General features: G+C 51.7%; 1 long non-coding RNA gene across 3 annotated transcripts; it reads left to right on the top strand.

Annotated features, from left to right (window-relative positions):
* Positions 1–986: 986 nt before the first annotated feature.
* On the top strand, positions 987–5845 carry LOC121037921 (uncharacterized). Of its 3 annotated transcripts, none has more exons than XR_005794055.1 (6): positions 987–1120; positions 1382–1552; positions 1915–1996; positions 3462–3580; positions 4935–5018; positions 5551–5845. It is a non-coding gene; the product is annotated as an uncharacterized LOC121037921 (long non-coding RNA). The 3 variants fall into 3 exon arrangements; XR_005794054.1 differs by having other exon boundaries at positions 1830–1996; XR_005794053.1 differs by having other exon boundaries at positions 1826–1996.
* The last annotated feature ends 1165 nt before the right edge of the window (positions 5846–7010 follow it).

Raw genomic sequence — 7010 nt, 5'->3', positions numbered from 1 at the left:
TCAAACATTTGCCAAAAATTGAAAGGAGTGACTTTACAGAGCTCATTTAAATAGTCTTGGGGTGGCCTCTTGGCTCTGTATTTGATGAGGGGAAAGATGTTCCCCAAATGGTATTAAGTGAAGATAAGAAAATCAGGTTGCAAAGTATGATTGTCTTTTTATAAAAATAAGTGTGCAGAAGAAACACTGAACCGATAATCACATTTAGCTGTGATTATCCCTGGGCAAGGGAATTACGGAATGTTTTTTCCTTCCTTTAAGTTTCTGCATTTTGTGCTTGATGTGTATTGTCTCTAAGTGACATGTTCCATAAGAAGAAGGGTGTGGAGTTTTGAGGAGCGTCAGTGTGCCTTCAGGGTGGGAGCCAGGCCGGGGGCAGCTTGCTCCCAGGACAGCAGCTGAAGATCTCCCAGTGAGCCTCTAAAAACAGAGCAAATTGCAGAAGTTGAAGTGAAAACCACGAGACTCTTTCTCTTCTTTTTTTTATTTTTTTTTAAATTTTTTTTTTCAACGTTTATTTATTTTGGGGACAGAGAGAGACAGAGCATGAACGGGGGAGGGGCAGAGAGAGAGGAAGACACAGAATCGGAAACAGGCTCCAGGCTCTGAGCCATCAGCCCAGAGCCCGACGCGGGGCTCGAACGCACGGACCGCGAGATCGTGACCTGAGCCGAGGCCAGACGCTTAACCGACTGAGCCCCCCAGGTGCCCCTAAAATGACAGGCTTTTATTTTTTTATTTATTTATTTTTTTTATCAACGTTTATTTATTTTGGGGACACAGAGAGACAGAGCATGAACGGGGGAGGGGCAGTGAGAGAGGGAGACACAGAATCGGAAACAGGCTCCAGGCTCCGAGCCATCAGCCCAGAGCCCGACGCGGGGCTCGAACTCCCGGACCGCGAGATCGTGACCTGGCTGAAGTCGGACGCTTAACCGACTGCGCCACCCAGGCGCCCCATGAGACTCTTTCTCTTCTGAAGGGCCTCCTCAGGGAGGATGTGCCGATGTAGGACAATCCCCTCCTCCAGGCAGACCTCCGTCATGGATCCCGGCTCTCCAGGAGCCCCTTACTTACACCTGCAGCCCATGGTTCTGGGACACAGCACCCCATCAGCCGGGTTGGTTCAGCCCTTCACTCCTCTCTTCCTTCTGCCTTTTCGGTGTGGAGAAAGAGAAAGTTTCATTCTAAAAGCTACCAGGGACCCGTGAGAGTTCTTTGTATAACCAGCGAGTTCTTCGGGGAAATTAAAACAAACAAACAAACAAACAAAAAAAAAAAACATACTTAGGGGAAAAAAAAAAGACTAAGTCAATTGTTTAGGAAAAATACTTTTGGGCACAAATGACCAAGTTAGTAACCAGGGTCTCGCTCTCTCCAGATGCCCTGTCGTGGCCCAAGTCCCCAGCAGCAGCAAGCTGGCACGCTTGGGTGCATTACGCCTGATTTCTGAGCACCGTCCCTGAAGAAATGACCCTCCGGACTCAGGCTGCCCACTCCTCTCTGGAGAACTTCATACGTCAGATCTAATGTCCGCTGGCCCTGGGCTCAGGTCTGTTCAAATAAGGAATTCTCATCAGGTAGAGGGGGGCAGATTGCAAATAAATTCTTCCAGGCAGTGTGATTCCCAGACCTGGGTCTCACAGGTGAGTGAACCAAAATGGGGTGAGGGACAGACAATAAAGACCAAAAAAGGGGGATAGATTTCCAGGTGCCAGTTAAGGACAATTTCCAAAATAACAATTCCCTATATGCTTCTTGCCAAATCCTACCATCTTCTCATTATAAACAAAAGAAAACAAAATATTTTTTAATATGAAAAAAGCCAGGAAGGACATCATCTCAGAATAGAGAACAGTCCTGGCCAAGAGAGCTCCTCGGACCCATCATTCTGTCGTCCCATCATTCTCAAAGTCCAGGGTACTCATCATCGCCTGGGGTTCGTGAGCATTTCTCGACACAAGGACCTGGCACCAGGACAGGACGACGTTCCTGGGTAAGTGTGAGTGGGGCCTGTGTGGGGTTGGACAGCGTCCCCCGCAAATACAGGTCTACCCAGAACCGCAGAAGGTGACCTGATTTGGAGAAAGGGTCTTCTTGGCAGATGAAACTTTAAAACGAGGTCAAGTTAGATCGGGGTGGGTCCTCACCCAATGCCTGGGGTCTGTATAAGAAGAGGGGAGAGCGGGGGCACAGGGAGAGCGTGGGGAAGGAGGCAGAGGCTGTAGTGACGCATCTACCAGCCAAGGTTGGTGAGGCTCGCCCAGCAGAAGCTCGGACGCGGGCAGGAGCAGACCCTCCCTCTGAGTCCCGCCAGCACTTTGATGCTGGACTTCGGGCCTCCGGAGCCAGGAGGGCCCTCCTGCTGTATTAGCCTCCCGGTTTAAGGGGCTCTGTGAGGCAGCCCCAGGGGAGTGACAGGAGGAAATACAAGGGCAGATCCATTCAGCGGCACTGAAGGTACGGAGCTTGGGAGAAGGTCTGTAGAGACGGGGCTCTTGGTAGGCGCCTTGAGAGAAAAACCTCTTTCATCAGCCAAAGGGAGAGGTCGAGAGTCAAGGGGCTGGGGAAATTTGGGGCCTGGGGAACAGTATGCAGCTGGCCCAGGAGTAGGCAACGGCCTGCCTGGTTGACAGGCTGCTGGGACATTGCAGCGGTGGGATGCGTCCCGGGGGAGCCGCCCGCCGCTGCTGACCCGGGGGGTGGGGGGTGCCTCTGCCTCCATTCTGCAGCCAGCCAAGGCCCCCAGACGCTCTGCCCTTCTTACCAGGCTGAGTGTCCGGAGGCCAGAAGTTTCTGGCGCTGGGAAGCGAAAGGTTTTACTAAAACTTCCTAAAGGTGGCGAAATGATCAGATCATCTGGGTGACTCTTCTCTTGAAGGGACCTCATTGTTCAGAGATTACCCATTTCTTCGAAGCGTGATCTCTTTCCAAGATCGATGCACGCACAGGTCTCACAGCCCAGCGTGCATGGCAGAAATCCGGCAAACCTTACTGCACAAGTACTCTTGCGAGGCCCGGGGTCAGGCCCCTACCCCTTAATGTTCTCATTCATAAGTGGGGGCCCTCCTCCTCATAAACACTCAAACCTAACTCCCAGGCTTTATTGTGACAATCGAATGAAATTGTGTATATGTAGCACCGTGCCTGGGATACACTTAGTAAATGTTAACTAGTCCGTTTTTAGTATTCTTTTTATGTTTATGAGATAGATAGGGAAGGAACACCTGTGGTAGAAAACTAATTGGAAAAATTTATGATACATTTTACCCAAGAATAACTCGGTGCGGTCATGAAACAAAATATAATTCGGATTCCTTAGTGGAGTCCTTGTGTTTCCACAGCCTGCCGGCGGGGGGCGGGGGGCGGGGGGGGGAGGGGTGGGGGGGTCTGGTGGGGGGGATAGTTAGCAAAACTCTTCTTGGACCCAAGAACGTTTCTTGCACATTGTTCTGGAACAGCGTCCTCAACCTCATTGGTCAGTCATCCTAGCACATGTCGCAAGGAGCCGCGTCACCCCGAGGTGCCCTCACCCCAGCCTGGCACAGCAGCTCAGTCCGTCCCTTCTCTGGTTCTGCAGGTGAGCAAAATTCATGGAGGTTGCTTCCAAGTGTGTTTTTGTCGTTCTCACCCTGGGGGTTTTCTCTTTTGGGGTCATCTTTTTTTTCTTTTTCTTTCTTTCTTTCTTTCTTTTTATGATTAGCAAAGATCTACATAAATTAAAGTCAGTAACCATTTGTCAACAGTCTACCCTATCTGTATTTGCCTTTTAATGCTCCTGCTTTGGGTGTATATTCGTTTAACCTTGTTGCATTTCATTTAAATTTTTTTAAATGTTTATTTGAAAGAGAGACAGAGAGAGAATGAGCAGGGGAGGGGCAGAGAGAGAGAGACAGAGAGAAGACAGAGAGACAGAAACTGAAGCAGGCTCCAGGCTCCAAGCTGTCAGCACAGAGCCCGATGCAGGGCTCGAACTCACAAAAAGCAAGATCATGACCTGAGCCGAAGTCGGACCCTTAACCTCCTGAGCCCCCCCAGGGGCCCCTCGCTTCATTTTTACATAATCGAATCCATGGCTATTCCCTCTATAGTTTCTTCAGTCGATTTATGCTTAGAAAACAGCCTTCCGAGGTTGGTTATAATTCTACTGATGTTTGAATTTAGATCCTTTTTTCCTAACTCTCTAATCCATCTGGATTTTTTTTTTTTTGTATTTGATTTGACGCACAAATCTAACTATTTTTGTCTATTGCTTTGCTGTGTTTTTTTTTTTTTACAAATATCAGCTTATATCCCAGCATTCTTTATTTAAAATGTAGGGGGTTTTTTGTTTTGTTTTTTGCTTGAAATGGAGGCTTGATCACTTGGTTAATAAACTTAGTCTACAGGCAGTCTTTCCTGAAATTGCCCATTAAATGATTGGAAGGTGCACAGATCAGGTAGAAAATGTGGAGAACTCCCAGGCTTGGACAGGGATCGAGGCAATGACTGGGGGGACCAGGCTTTCCCACAGCTGCCCCCTAGCCCCGGCTGGGCACTGACTCTTTGCTAATAGGTGCTGGGCCCAGGGTTCCTTTGCTGGCTCACTGGCCCTTCCTGAGTAAACGTTAATCCCCACTACAGCTTACAAAACAAGCGGCTGCATATTGGAGTGTTGGGCAAAGGCACAGCTTGGGCCAGAGCAAACACCCCCAACACAGGGGGTCCGGCCTCTAGATACAACGGGACTCTGCAAGAGTCCTGAGAGATGGCTCTGGGCCCTGACTGACAGACTGCCTTCACCTGCCCAGGCGGGCTTCCAGAATGCACCTGATGGCTCGGTGAGAAGGGCAGGAAAGAAGCCAGGGGACCACGGAATAGTGGGACGCGGTAGCCTGCGTCCAATCACGGATACTCATAAATGGAGGCTTCTTTGCTACGCTTTCCTTCCCCAGAAACTCCATCCTGAAGCCACGGAGTGGGTTGAAGCAAGGTGGATGTCCATGCCAGGAGGAAGGCACCACGGAGGAGCACAGTAGGTGAGTGTGGCATCTGGGGGGTCTCCCGGAGCCCAAGCAGGTGGCGGGGGCGGGGGGGGGGAGCATCCAAGGGGGTGTGGTGCAGCCATAACGTCAGAGCCCAGTGGGATGAGGACTGAAATGTGGGGGTGTGTGTCTGGGACTGGCAGCCTGGGCAGGGTGAGGGAGTGGAGTCAGGGTGGCAGGGAGGCAAGGAGGGGGCAGTCCAGACACCGATGCCAGAGCACCTACCGAGAGGAGGGAGGAAGGCGGCGTGGGGGTGGGGTCTGGTGAGAGGCCGGCAGCATTTGGGAACTCAGTACAAGGGTGAGAGAAGGCAGCTAGGAGGCTCAGGGCTGGGGACGAAAGTCACGAATGCAGATGGGGTGAAAGCTAAGACTGTGGTCCTGGATTTGAGTTGGGGATGCTGGCTTGACCTGGTGGCTTTCGATGAATAGAGAGGTGTGTGTGTGTGTGTGTGCGTGCGTGCCCTCTGGCTTCATCCCTGAGATCCTTGCCTGGACCTTGGTTTCTAAATCCTTTCTCCCTGCAGAGACGGCACTCCTCAGAGCCTGGCTGAGGTGAGCCTGAAGCCACCGAGAGCCGGCAGATGAGCAGTGGTGACACACAGGCCCGTTGAAGGGCTCCACTGTCAGAAGCTCCCAAATCTGAGGATATCTGGAAACCTCTGAGCATCAGGAGAGGTGACGATGGTAACGGATGGGGATCCACTGAGTGAAGTGACAACCAAGAGTCCACACGGAGAGAAATAACTACAGGAATCAATACATCAGGAGTCAGACGAGAGGCTGGGGCACCTGGGGGGTTCAATCGGTTGCGTGTCTGACTTCGGCTCAGGTCACGATCTCACCATACGTGGGTTCGAGCCCTGCATCGGGCTCTGTGCTGACAGCTCAGAGCCTGGAATCTGTTTCGGATTCTGTGTCTCCCTCTCTCTCTGCCCCTCTTCAGCTCTCTCTCTCTCTCTCTCTCTCAAAAATAAATAAACTTTAAAAAAGAAAAGAAAATACGCCCTGAAATATTTAGGGGTTATGGAACATCATTTGGGCAACTTATTCTCCAAGGTTCCAGGAAAGATTTATTTGTGCTGCACTTGTAGCTTTCCTGTAGGTAGATTATACTTGATTACAAAGTCTCTCCAACTTCCCCGGGGGGGGAGGGGGGATGCCTCCCTGCAGTAGGGGGATGGGAGCTTTCGAGGAAGCAGGTGCATCCACCTGGGGAGTCCTGTTCCCGCTCTCTCTAGCACTGGAGGGGTTCCAGGTCACAGGTGTGGCAGCCGCAGTGACACAGGCACGTTCTAGAAGGCCGGTGCGGTGTGCCAGCATCCTAAATAAAGGACAGGGAGACCTCAGATGATGCCAACACAGGGGGATGGGGCAGGCTGACCGGCTCCCGCGGGGAGGGCCAGGAAATGTGTGTCTAGTCCAACTGACACCCTGTGGGAGGACATCAAAGAATCTGAGGACCCGGGTGGTGGCAAGGCTAAAAATAACCAGAGCGACTGTTTACTCTGTGCGTGAAATCCTCTCCTCACATTCTCTCTCGTGACTGTCACAACCGCCCCGTGGGGCGAGGGCAGTTAGTGCCCCCGCAGGACAGGAGGAAACCGAGGCCCAGAAAAGTCACACGACAGGGCCTGTGGTGACCGATGTCCCCCACATGGTCACTTCGCAGTGCACACAAATGCAGCGTCTGTGTTCTATGCCTGGAGCTAATATAACATGGTGTGTCCATTACACCTCAACAAATAAAATAAAGTATAAATAAATAACAAATAAACAACATGGCAAAGGTGCGCGGTCCGGCCCTCACTCCTGGCCATCCCAGGAAGGGGACAGTTCTCCGGCCGGCAGCCCAGGGAGCTGAGACACAGGTGCTCCGGGCCAGACTTGGACCCCCACCGAAAGCCCAAAGCTGGGCCTTCTGGAACATCCATTCCTGCCTGCCTGAGCCCCATGGCCCGGGTCCTTGAGGGCCGAGGTCACGGAC

This window comes from Herpailurus yagouaroundi, unplaced genomic scaffold, assembly GCF_014898765.1.
Source record: "Herpailurus yagouaroundi ecotype Mexico unplaced genomic scaffold, PumYag 164, whole genome shotgun sequence".
In the NCBI taxonomy this organism is placed as follows: domain Eukaryota; kingdom Metazoa; phylum Chordata; class Mammalia; order Carnivora; family Felidae; genus Herpailurus; species Herpailurus yagouaroundi.
This window is presented reverse-complemented; position numbering and strand designations above follow the sequence as displayed.